The following is a 13,638-nucleotide window of genomic DNA, read 5'->3' as shown; positions in this document are numbered from 1 at the left end:
AATAAAACAAAAATACATATTTGGTAATGCTGTGTCCGTAAAAGTCCCATCCCAAGCACAGTAAAGTATAGGGAGGAGGGGGGCTTAGTGGGAACTGAAGACACTAGACTTCAATAATGACTGAAGCTAGGGCCAGTCCAACAATCATATGTTAAAACAATTTCTGGCGATGCTCATCACATCTCTTCTTGGAATCTTGGAACCTGACGTTTCCACTCAAAACTGTCCATCCATATAGCAGGATCCCTGCACACCCAGATCTAGTTGTAGATCAGTAATTAGGGCACATATAGTTCTGGAGCCTAAGATAAGTAAACAACTGGATACCGGATACTTGATTCAGAAATCTGCCAATTAACCCTTTCACTTACATAGACCAACAATGATGTTTCCATTAATCTGTCCTCTCACCAATGACCCAGTTGCTAACATTTTGAATTGATATTTGGGTTTATGGGGTACAAATTTCCTTACCTGCCTAGGACACAAAAATGACTAGTTCCAGCCCTTGTTTCGAAACATTGGATAAATGCTTGCATATTCACACACAAATTGAAAGGTTTTGCATTGGTCAGTCAGGTACTTTAGAAAAGGAGGTATGAGGACACAGAGGATGTGAATAAATATTCAGTCTTGACTGTTTTTTTTATTTCAAAAAGCTTTTTAATAACTCATCTTTTAATGGCATGGCCCTTTTTAGTTTATATGTATATATAAATAATTGAGACAATGACAATCCATTCCTATGTGATTGTATACAATGTCAGCTAGTAGACTTGGACTCTACATGGATTATAAAAAAACAAAGCTCACTACAAATAGTTAATTCTACAGGATTTATACATACACCGATGATGGCAGCTTTGTCTTCAGTCAATTTTTAGCATTGGGAAGCAACATATTAACCATGAACTTAGAACATAGCAGAGCTCCCAGCACAAGAGTGTAAATAACAAGCAAGTGGCCTAATATATCTTGTGTTCTCTTAAGAGTCCCAATCAACAACCCGCTGTGGCTGAATCTCTTCCACATAGCTATAAATGTAGTCAGCTCGTTCTTCATTTATTTATGCCGAGGGTATAAGGGCTTTCCATGTTGACAAATGTTGCATTTTGAAGGTCACTTCTAGTGAGGTAAAAAAGAAAAAACATAATGACAAAATTATAAAACAAATATTATACACAATCACTATATGAAACTTTTATATACCAGTGATTTCTACTCACAGTGTATATATACAGGTATTGAAGGGCTGCCTACTATACTTTGTATCAGTCAACTAGTTTCCTTAATGGGCATTTTAAAGATGCCTTTGTTTAAAGTGTTTCTGTCTCATGATAATCCCAGTTAGAGATGAGTAAACTGACAGGCAAGATTAGAATTTCCTCTCATAAACTAAAGCAAGCTTGCATTGCGTTATATGTGGTAGTATAGCTCCCAAAGTAAGAAATTCACCCATCCATCAAGTGCAAGCACACTAAATTTTCCTAGATTTGCTCAACCCTATCCACATAAAAATGCCATAAATGTCTTATGGGTGGAGGATCTCCCATTTGGGACCCCAAATGTATCAGGGGAACAAGGTCCTGTTACCTATGTCTTGCAACTCAAGAACTGAAGCTACAGTGGGTAAGACAAGGAAAGCCCGTGTCTTTGTTTCGGTTCGTCAACTTAAAAGGATTGTCCCATCATTCAGCATTGCATTTCTCTATTAGAAAAAACGTTTTGCATGTTTTATTGAAGTAATAAAAAAAATGCACCTCTATCTAGATATTGGTGGTTCATACTTGTTATGGCGCTCCCTGGTGTTCTTTTAATTCCTTCTCAAAGCTTCAATCTAATGTGATCAGTGCTGGTAGGAAGAAGCTCCAGTTCTTTTTGGCTGGCCTGCACTTTAGCAGGAAACCTCTGCCACCTGTGTACACTAAGATCAGGGTGGTATCATAGAGCTAAACATGCTCAGTTGCTCAAATCTTTTGGGAGGACCTCTTACACACAGGTGCTGGAGTGATTAGTGCTACTATACAGACTAGCTGAAAAGAATTTGAACTTCCCCCACTTAATGTTTTGTTCTCCACCACGCATGAATAGCCCTGCATAATACCTTAGACCACATGTGCACGGGCCGATCGGATTCCGCATGCGGGAGCCGGCAGCAAAATTCAACCCTGATGTGGCCGTCTGATGTGGTCTTCTTTGTTTTGTACTGCGGATGTGTGTGGAAGTGCCGTTTTTTTTTAAACTCCTGCTCTCCAGTGGAATCCGTGGCCCATCTGCAATGCAATTGCAGATAGGCCACAGATTGGATGGCTTCCATTGACTTCAATGGAACCCATCCATGCAGGAACCAAACTGAAATGGAGCATGCTGCAATTTGTTTTCTGAACCAAAAGACCCGCAAAACAAATTTGCATGGTTTAATTTAGGACACCCAGAATTAAAGACACAACCTGTGTCTCCCCTTCTACTGTAAGCTAGAGCTCATCACTTGCATCAGCTGGCCTCTTATTGGCTGACAGTTAGGTTTAATCCCACTGGTGCAGAGCCCCAAGGGTTGGAAACAAACATGCAAGTCCCTATGCAAGAGTGCGGGTAGAGAGAGAGATGATAAAAGGAAGTGACGCAATGCAATTAGCAGACTCAACCAGGAGAGTTAAAGAAGAAGATTGCAGTTTTGTAGTCGGAGAGGAGGAGTATGCTGTGAGTTATTCCTAGCCGAGATAGAGTGTGGTGCACAACCTGCTCCCTTGCTATTCTACAGCAGAGTTCCAGAAGACCCTTTCAAGGATCTTCATCAAACAGTGAGTTACAGCTACCCTGTGAAAACCAAAGCCAGGATCAGCACATAGTCACTAGTCTCTCTGCTTCACTAATATACCTTCAGTTAAAGCAAACTTAAATCTGTTCATCTAACTTCACTAGTGGGGAAAATTGTCTAGTAAATCAGTCATCAGCTAAATAATAGAGAGAGCATTGAAAACCAGCGAATCATCAAATCAATCTTAATGTATCTTGCCAGTCTTATATTGCATCCTTGTTCACCTGAGATAAAGTCCTCCACAGAAAGTTGTAAAGTTAACCCATTGTTTACCAATACCAAAGTTAGTAAAACTGCTCACTCTCAGTTTACTAAACTATACTGGACTCGTCTCCGTTATTTCTGCAGCATACCATCCGGAGTGTCCAAATAGAGTGTGGCGTCACCGTGACAACAAAATGCCTCCGGAGATACCAACCGTAAGTCTATTGGGGTGTTACAAATGTAACCTGCAGTTTCTTCTTTAAGCTGTTCACCCTGGCAGTGAGAAATTATACAATTGTCCATCGCAAATTACTGCAATTGAACTTACCCTGGAGGAATGGACACATCTGCTGGAGGATTCTGCTCATTTTTTTTTTTATTTACACTGACCACGGGAATCTGACGTATATGCAGTCCACACAATGTCTTAACCTCTGTCAAACTTGCTGTTCGCTCTTCTTTGGCAGGCTTAATTTCTTGTTACACTTCTTCCTTGCAAAAAAAGATAAAAACCATTACTCTATCCAGTTTCTTTCATGCCTCAGATGATAGCCTTAGTTTATTATAGATCCTGAGAAATGCCACACATCTCCAAGACATACCTCCAGGGAAAACGTTTATTCCAGCAGCTCAAAGGTCTCCTATTTTTAACCTGTGGAAACGACTCCAAGCTGGCAGGACATCCAGGTTATAGGAGGACTCTTACATTAATTTCTCGGCATTAATTCTGGTCCATTTTTTAAAAGGACATTAAACAATGTGTAATCAGAAACAAGACAGTACTACAGGATGTTGGTAAAGGACAAATGGATAGAAAAGACTCACCTGGAGTAGATGGTCTGATAAACAATCAGGCCGTCACACTTGTGGAAGGCTGTTATAAAAACTCTATACTGCCACCAGCAAACACCACTGGCGTAACTATAAGCGATGCAGGGGATGTGGTTGCACCCGGGCCCTCGAGCCTTAGGGGGTCCATAAGGCCTTGGTTCTTCATATAGGGAGCTCAGTATGAATAAAGCATTATACTTGGGGCCCTGTTACAGGATTTGTATTGGGCCCCAGAAGCTTCAAGTTCCGCCTCTGTGTTAAGGGGTTAAGAGAAGTTGGAAGGCCCCAAGATAAACTTTTGCATCGGCCCCATGAGCCTCTAGCTACATCCTGGCAAACACCTTGTTGCTCAGAGCACCTAGAAATGGAGAGCACAAATGGAACAGCCCAAAGTAATAGAATACCTTGGTCATTAAAGCAAATAGCCAAAGGAAAAAAATATATATTCTAGGTGGCTGCACTTCAGGAACCTATATCCAGATCAGAGTAGCTGTTAAAATTCAAGAAGTCTATTTTATTTGGCAGTAAATAATAGATACAAAAGTAACAACTCTTCGCACTGTTCTTTAGTCACAGTGCACACATGCATTAACCCTTTCCAATCCACTGTCTGACCTCTGAAGACATTATGATTTAAGGCTGTACAGCTCCGATGTTGGAAGACATCCGTCGGGGTTTTCTTACTGTATATTGCCAACCTCTCTGCCGTCAGAGCCTATCCAACGTGTCACCTCATGCAGTGCTGGCTTTAGCCAGCAGATGGTGCCGTTGTATAACGGCAGAAAAAGAGTAAGCCCCCTAGGAAAACCAGGATACAAATTGGATTGGAAAGGGTTAACTGAAATTCAAGCTGTCTGGCTACTAACTCACATAGGATGCTCTCCTATCTATCATAGTGGCTTAGAACCACTACATGTTGCCGCCTTGCCCAACAGTGCACCCAAACAGGGTGTCAGTCTGGGGGCGTCTTTCCCTGCCAGACTTGTGGCCGTACCACAGCCTGGTCTGCTATGGACCTCAGGCTTTCAGCCTCCCCCAGCTTTTCTCCCACAGAGTAGCTTCAGTAGCAGTACCTTGGCTCAGAGTGTTTGGAGGTTTTATCTCCAGCAGACACACCCATACAGCTGTCCATGCTGATTATCATACAGAATGCCTGTTTTACAGCCCTCTGCAGGCCATTCTGTGTACTGCTTTGCCACAATGGTAAAAACCCAGGATTGAAGCTTGCTCCATACAGCAACACCTAAAATCCACTATACATGTACAGCGGATGTTGGGAAGGAGTTAAAGGTTAAAACAGCTGTTAAAACACACTGCTGTCTTCAGGTACTGTTTTCATGTTGTTGTTAATGAAGATAACTAGAAAAAAACACCAGACAAAGTAGACAGGGATAAACATATATGAACTACTTTTAGGCTGCATTCTCACGAACGTATCTCGGCTCGGTTTTCACGCCAAGCGATATACGTCCTACCCATCTGCAAGGGGGGAGGATGGAAGAGCCAGGAGCAGGAACTGAGCTCCCGTCCCCTCTCTGCCTCCTCTCCGCCCCTCTGCACAATTTGCAATGGGGAGGGACAGGGCGGGGCTAATTTGCAGAACTTAGCCCCACCCCCGTCCCACCTCCTTTCATTGCAAATAGTGCAGAGGGGCAGAGAGGAGGCAGAGAGGGGGTGGGAGCTCAGTTCCTGCTCCTGGCTCTTCCATGCTACCCCCCACCCCCCGCAGATGAGGACAACGTATATCGGCTCGGCGTGAAAACCGAGCCGATATACGTTCGTGGGAATGCAGCCTTATACTGACAATGAGGGCGGCTTCAGGCGAGCGAGCTTGAGCATGTTTTTGCGCAGTGAATAGAACCCATTATTTTCAATGGGCTTATTCACACTTTTGCTTTTGCAAACGCGACATGCTATATTTTTGTATGTATTTGCACACCTAAGGCACTTTCAGAGAAATTTCACGGTTAGATCGATAACATCAGGGACTAATTAGGCTACACAGGCACTTCAATCATGGTGCGGGTGTGTCCTGCGCCGATGTGAAAGGTCCCTGGCAGCACAGAAAGTACAGTAAAATGTGCTAATCTGCATGTCCCAGCTCAAAAAGTCACGCTACTGCAAGCGTTTTTGCGCTTACACTGAAGCTGCCCTGACAGACATAATGAGATACTGGAAGTAGTAATATCATATGAGTTCTGCTCCTCAATAAACTATTCGCTTATTACAGATGTCTGATCAGGGCCAGCTCCCTACTATGGGAGTCACATGACTAAGATTCATTACTATGGACAGACCAGTTCATTCTACTATGTGAATAGTGCCATTGCACTGATAAAAAGAAGGTATGACAGCAGAATTTTAAAAGCGTTCTCCGGAACAGGACCTATTCTGAGGCTGGGTCATTAACCCCTTCATGACATGGCCTATTTTGAGCTTAAGGACGCAACAATTTTTTGCGGATTTCTTCTCCGTTTATCAAAAGTCATAACTTTTTTATTTTTCCGTCGACGCGGCCGTATGAGGGCTTGTTTTTTGCGTGGCGAACTGTAGTTTTTATCGGTGCCACTTTTCGGTACATAGACTATATTGTAAAACTTATTTTATTTTTTTTAATGATAGCAGGGAGAGAAAACGCATCAATTCTGCCATAGATTTTTTTTTTTTTTTTTTTACAGCGTTAATCATGCAGCATAAATGAGACATTCCATTTTTTCTGCGGGTCGGTACGGTTACAACGATACCAAAATTCTTACATTTTTTTTAGGTTTTCCCACTTTTCTGCAATAAAACCCTTTTTCTTGGAAATCTTTTTTTTTTCTAAATCGCTGCATTCAAAGTCCTGTAACTTTTTTATTTTTTGATGTACGGCACTCTATGAGGGCTTATTTTTTGCGAGACAAGCTGTAGATTTTATTGGTACCATTTTGGGGTACATATGGCTTTTTTGATCACTTTTATTGCGTTTTTAGTGAGGCAAAATGCTAAGAATTAGCATTTTGCCTCAGTTTTTTAGTGTTTTTTTAAGCGTTTTTTTCCATGCACAGTCAAAAGCATGTGCAACTTATTGTACGCGTCGTTACGGACGCGACAATACCAAATATGTGGGATTTTATTTATTTTTTTTACCTTTTTTTATGCTAATCTGAGAAAAAGCATAAAAAAAATGTTTTTTTTTACTCTTTTTTTTACTTTTTTTTAATTCATTTTTTTAATCTTTGTTTTTTTTACACTATTTGAGTCCCTCTGAGGGACTTTAATCACTGCCCTGATGATCGCTGTTATAAGGCATGGGAGAGCTACTGCTCTCCCATGCCTTATCGCTTATACAGCGATCCTAGGCATAGGCAATACAGGACGCCAGTGTCTGGCGTCCTGTTGCCATGGTGACAGGCCGGGCTCTCGCGATGACATCGCGAGTTCCGGCGGGAGACACAGAGGGAGCCGCGCTCCCTCTGTGAACTCTTTCCCTGCCGCGATCTACTTAGATCGCGGCAGGGAAGGGGTTAACAGCGGGGGCGCAACTCCGATGCCCCCCCGCTGTAGCAGCGGGACGCCGGCTGTGACTGACAGCCGGCTCCGGCTGCGGGATAGCACGAGATCATATGTGATCCCGCGCTATCTCCAGGACGTAAGTTTACGCCCTGTTGCGGGAAGTACCAGGCTGCCAAGACGTAAACTTACGCCCTGCAGCGGGAAGGGGTTAATAGTAAATCAGTAGTTGATCGGTGCTCAGAAACTCCTGATCACTGGGCCCACTGTAAAAGTGCAGACAGTGCTGGAAGCAGATGGTGTTGTCTATATTGCAGTGGCTGTTTGGTATTGCAGGCACTGCTCCTACTGAGTTCAAAAAAACAGTAAGGCTGGGTTCACATGGGACGGAATTTCCACGCGGAACGTCCAATTCCAATTCCGCCTGCGGCTCCTAATCCCGGGATTAGCCAGCAAAGTGGACGAGATTTTGCAAAAATCTCAACCACACGCTGCGGCTAAACTGCGAGGAAATGGCCATACGGCGCAGAAAACAAAGACGTAGCACGTCAATTCTCTTGTCATTTCTGCAGCGGCCTCTCTCCACTCTGTGGGGAGAAAAAGCCGCAGTGGAATGCCGACAGCGAAACCGCTCCAAAACCCGCGGCTAAAGACCGTGGGCTTTAAGCTGTGCTTTTACAGCTGAATTCTTGCGTTTTTTGGTGCCGCCATTTCGCGAGAATTCCGCTGGAATTCTGTCTCGTGTGACTCCAGCCTTATAAATACTACAAAGAGTGGACAACTCCTTTCACATGTCAGTTTCAGGGCTTATTTAGACGACCGTATATCGGCTTGGTTTTCACGCCGAGCCGATATACGGTGTCCTTGTCTGCAGGGGGGGAGGTTGGAAGAGCCAGGAGCAGGAACTGAGCTCCCACCCCTTCCCCGGCCCCTTGCCACTATTTACAATGTGAGGGGTGGGGGTGGAGCTACACACTGGTACTTAGCTCCGCCCCATCTCGCTCCCTCCTATTGCAAATAGTGGAGAGGGGGCTGGAGCTCAGTTCCTGCTCCTGGCTCTTCCATCCTTCTCCCCCTGCAGACAAGGACACCTTATATCGGCTCGGCGTGAAAACCGATATACAGTCGTCTGAAATAGCCCTCACACAGTGAACATCATAAAATATATTACCCAAAAACATTGTCTGAATTGCATTTTTTTTCCCCATTCTATCCCTGATTTACTATTAATGACCCAGCCTCAGAATAGGTCCTGTTCCGGAGAACGCTTTTAAAATTCTGCTGTCATACCTTCTTTTTATCAGTGCAATGGCACTATTCACATAGTAGAATGAACTGGTCTGTCCATAGTAATGAATCTTAGTCATGTGACTCCCATAGTAGGGAGCTGGCCCTGATCAGACATCTGTAATAAGCGAATAGTTTATTGAGGAGCAGAACTCATATGATATTACTACTTCCAGTATCTCATTATGTCTGTCAGGGCAGCTTCAGTGTAAGCGCAAAAACGCTTGCAGTAGCGTGACTTTTTGAGCTGGGACATGCAGATTAGCACATTTTACTGTACTTTCTGTGCTGCCAGGGACCTTTCACATCGGCGCAGGACACACCCGCACCATGATTGAAGTGCCTGTGTAGCCTAATTAGTCCCTGATGTTATCGATCTAACCGTGAAATTTCTCTGAAAGTGCCTTAGGTGTGCAAATACATACAAAAATATAGCATGTCGCGTTTGCAAAAGCAAAAGTGTGAATAAGCCCATTGAAAATAATGGGTTCTATTCACTGCGCAAAAGCATGCTCAAGCTCGCTCGCCTGAAGCCGCCCTCATTGTCAGTATAAGGCTGCATTCCCACGAATGTATATCGGCTCGGTTTTCACGCCGAGCCGATATACGTCGTCCTCATCTGCGGGGGGTGGGGGGGAGCATGGAAGAGCCAGGAGCAGGAACTGAGCTCCCACCCCCTCTCTGCCTCCTCTCTGCCCCTCTGCACTATTTGCAATGAAAGGAGGCGGGACGGGGGTGGGGCTAAGTTCTGCAAATTAGCCCTGCCCCGTCCCTCCCCATTGCAAATTGTGCAGAGGGGCGGAGAGGAGGCAGAGAGGGGGCGGGAGCTCAGTTCCTGCTCCTGGCTCTTCCATCCTTCTCCCCCTGCAAACAAGGACACCTTATATCGGCTCGGCGTGAAAACCGATATACAGTCGTCTGAAATAGCCCTCACACAGTGAACATCATAAAATATATTACCCAAAAACATTGTCTGAATTGCATTTTTTTTTCCATTCTATCCCACAATTTATTTTCCTTTTGAAAATACATTATATAACACTTTAAAATGTGCTATTGAAAAATACAACTTATTTGGTAAAAAAACAACTCCCATACAGCCAAAAAATTATAAAAAGGAAAAATTAAAACTTGCTTGTCAGGAACTGGATAATCTATCAATAAGGTCTTCCTTGATGAAATTTGTGTTGGCTGTGTATTAGCCCCTGGAGTCTGTGCAAATGGAATTTATAAATGGAATTTGAAATTTTTCCGGCTTTGGCATAGCTAGCAGACGTGTGAATGAGCATGCAATGAATATCCTGCAAATGGCTTAGCTTACCGAATTAAACTAAAACCTTTTTCATTTGGAACAATGCTGACATCTAGTGGATGCAAGATGCTTAGTTGAAGTTTTTTCTCTAAAAGTTTATATTGAAAATATGCTGATAAAGTCTCCTTCAGAAGGGCGTGTTTGAGAACATTTTTGTGTATGCAAAATCTGCGAGCGTGGAACACAGAGAATAGAACCCATTGATTACAATGGGTAATTCTAACAAGTGCGCAAAAAAAGCGTTTTGCGCAGCAAGAGGAAGGATGTGCCACTGTGCAAAATGCAGGAAAATAAGACAGCTGGACCTCACTTAATAGCCAATCAATTCCACGGAAAGGGAGTGCGCATGCAAAATGTAATAAGAAATAAGCGCTGACATGAGCAACACCCTAATTAACAGCTTTTCAAACGTGTGCAAATACGATGTTGCGAATGTATTTGTACTAACACTTGTCTGAAGCTGCACTAAACTTTGGCAATCCATGAGGCCGGGCTCACACAACTGTTTCTCGCAGCGTGCATGCTGCAAGATATACACGCACGGCACGCAGTGTATGTGCATGTAATATGCTCTCAGAAAGAACATGCTGTGAGTTTTCTTGCACTCGTATTTCGGGCAAAACACGTGGAATATGCTATATCAACACTCTTGTGTGAGCCCAGCCTAAAGCAGATCTGTCATTGTGATGTAATGGCTTGTTTACACTTTATTCACAGCTTACGTCTAGTGTTGGACTGGGGTACATTGGACCCACCAGAGGAATTGATTCAGAGCACCCAGTTTCCATCTATTCCACAGATCTAACACAAATCCTCCTGACATATAAAGTACAAATAATGCAACATGAGCTGTACACGGGCTCTGTTCACATCTCCTTTTTGGCTGTTGGAGGTATACGTACGTTGTGAGTATTCCATAACATATACTTCCGATTCACTCATAGGTTCCCATGCACCCAGCTTCTGCCAAAATAGAGTCCTTTAGTATTCACTGTATGTGGCATTGTATCTACTATATTTTCCAATGCAAAGAAGCATAGTAAAAAATGTTTAGTTTTTTTTTACAATGGATGTCAATGTCCGATGTATGCCACTACATGACGATACAGTGGCATGCTTTGAAATTTTCCGTTGAAGGGTATGCATTTGGGAGTTCACTGAGCATATACCTCCAATGTAATAAAAAAATTAGATTACACACACTTACACAATATACACAAACATATACTCATTATATACTTACACATGCATATAATTACCCTAATATTTACATAGATGACCAAATCACCGGAGCCACCAGGATACCCAGGAATCAACTACTGCAATACACAGAAGGAAGAAAACGATCGTCTACATCTAGTAGTGACCTTCAATTCACAGCTAGAGGTACTAAGGAAAACTGCAAGGAAATCATACCCTACACATATTCCCCGACCAGCCCCTCCTATGTTACAGGCAACATCCTAATTTGAGGAACTTTATAAAAGGAGTGCATTGCCCTCGGACACACAAAAAGGAACTTATCCCTGTAATGAAAGGAGCTGCAAGACCTGCTCACATATACGGACCACAGACAGGATGCAGATCCCCAACACACAGCAGGACTATAAGATCCCGGGGCTATTCCCATGTTCCACGTCCAATGCTGTGTACCTGATCCTGCGCAGTAAATGTCCTAATGGGGGCCTTTATGTTGGAGAAACAGGACATAAACTGAAAGCGAGGATGAGATCGCATCACCATACAATTAAACAGAGAAAGACAGAATTACCTGTGGCCGAGCACTTTTCTAGTCACAGGCACAAAAGAGAAAATATGAAAGTCACCATATTAAAAGGCAATTTCAAGTCACAAAGTGAAAATTAATCACATCGTGTCTGTGTCTTGTTATATGCATGCCTCTGGTGATCTATTCCATTATGCCTGAGGAAGAACCCGGAAAGGTTTGAAAGCTTGCTATAACATCATGTATTTTTGTTAGCCATTCAAAGGTATCATATCTACAAGATTACTTGGTTTCTCTTGCTGGGAACAATCACATAGATATATACACACATACATATCACAACATTTACATATATTGTTTTCATTCATTTCTATCAGTTTTGGAGGACAGAATAGCATAGTATTCTCTGTGACAGCAGCATAAGTATGAATAGGACTTACTTTAATCTTGCGGAGGTGAATGAATAGATGTGCAAGCGCGCTGCTGCCCTATTCATCTTCAGTGGGACTGTGGGGATAGTTGATCAGCAAGTGCTCAGGTATTTCCGTCTGCCCTTTCCTCAGCCATTGCTCCATTTCCTGTGACATCACTGCGGGTGGGAAAAGCATCTTGGCAGTGATGAGAAGAGTGGGACACAGGACCCCTATTCTCAAGATATCGATTATTAAGGCCTCTGTTGGGTGAGTTTGGGTCTATGAATATGTGCTGGGAAGTGTGAATTCCATTTAGGTGAATGTAAGAGGGTCTTGAAAACTAGTGCATGTTGTATGAGCCATATTTATCAAATATTTTATGAAAAATTTTGGGACTGCTAATAAATTTTGCCTTTTAAAGTAGTGTTGCGGAGGAGTGCCAGGATTGGTGGTATACCTCATAGAAGAGTAGTAAAATTAACGCTTGTAACTATTCCTCAGTATTAGCAACACTGTAACATTAAAAATAATAAGGTCCAAATATTCCTCAAAATTATGAACGCGCCGAAACCTTTCCAGTATTAGGAAATCTCCCATATTCAGCCGCAAAATTTTATCCCAAAATGTCTTAAAGAAAAGTGCCCTTGTTGCTCGCTACAACATCAGTTGTTTCATATTTTTTAGTGAGCTTTTCTGGACACTTTTTTGCCCTGGGACAGTTTTTGGTGTTTGCCGTTATATATCATATCCCTTGGCTGTGTCATGTACATTTATATGTAATACAGTAATGCACTAACCTGCATTTCCTATGCTCTGGTGTTTTCTGCTGTACAAGCTTCCTTTGCACTTGCTGTTTTCAGTCATTACTTATGTACCTTGTAGTTGCATTTATAGGTCCCTCTATCAGTCAAGTAGTCTTTAATCATCAGTTTCAACACTTGGTAATTTATATGGCGGGTTGAACACATTCTTAACTATCTCTGTTTTTCAGGGAAAGATGGTAATTGTTGAGCTGTAATAAATCTAGAGTCTTTATAAATACTAATGATTTACAAGCAACTACTCAATACCAGCACAATGTTATCAGTGGCAGGACAGCTGCTATAGATGCATTGTGGTGTGATGTAGCTTTTGTCCATTGTAAAGACCAAATAAGAGCAACCCATTAGTGCTCGCTGTGGACATGGTTGTGTAGCCTCAGTTTGCCTGTTAATGGGTTCAGAAAGTAAAGCTCAGTATGCAATTTAGGGTAGATTCAGACGAGCGTAGGCGCAACTACACTCACCGGCACAGAATTTCTTCCCCTTTGCCTGCTTTTCAAACTCTGCACCAGAGCAGATGAGTTTTTTTTAAAATGCGGGAAGATAAGTGCTGCCCTATTCACTACATGCGGAAAGGATAGGGCAGGTCCTATCTTTTCCCGGCCATAGTATTAACGTCTGAGAAAAGGGCTAGTGTAAAGCAAAGCAATGAAATCCTAATGAAATCAGTGCTTTCGTTTTGTCCCGCTATGCGGCCGTGATTAGCACGGCCAGCATAATGGGAGAAAACTGCA

General features: G+C 42.8%; 1 long non-coding RNA gene across 1 annotated transcript; it reads right to left on the bottom strand.

Moving 5' to 3' along the window:
- Positions 1 to 822: 822 nt before the first annotated feature.
- On the bottom strand, positions 823 to 12,939 carry LOC136576240 (uncharacterized). The gene is made up of 4 exons (XR_010786323.1): positions 12,881 to 12,939; positions 12,111 to 12,259; positions 3,351 to 3,514; positions 823 to 1,125 (listed from the first exon to the last, which is right to left on the bottom strand). It is a non-coding gene; the product is annotated as an uncharacterized lncRNA (long non-coding RNA).
- Positions 12,940 to 13,638: the final 699 nt, after the last annotated feature.

This window comes from Eleutherodactylus coqui, chromosome 1, assembly GCF_035609145.1.
Source record: "Eleutherodactylus coqui strain aEleCoq1 chromosome 1, aEleCoq1.hap1, whole genome shotgun sequence".
In the NCBI taxonomy this organism is placed as follows: domain Eukaryota; kingdom Metazoa; phylum Chordata; class Amphibia; order Anura; family Eleutherodactylidae; genus Eleutherodactylus; species Eleutherodactylus coqui.
The sequence above is the reverse complement of the archived record's forward strand: the minus strand, read 5'-3'. Positions and strand labels throughout refer to the sequence as shown.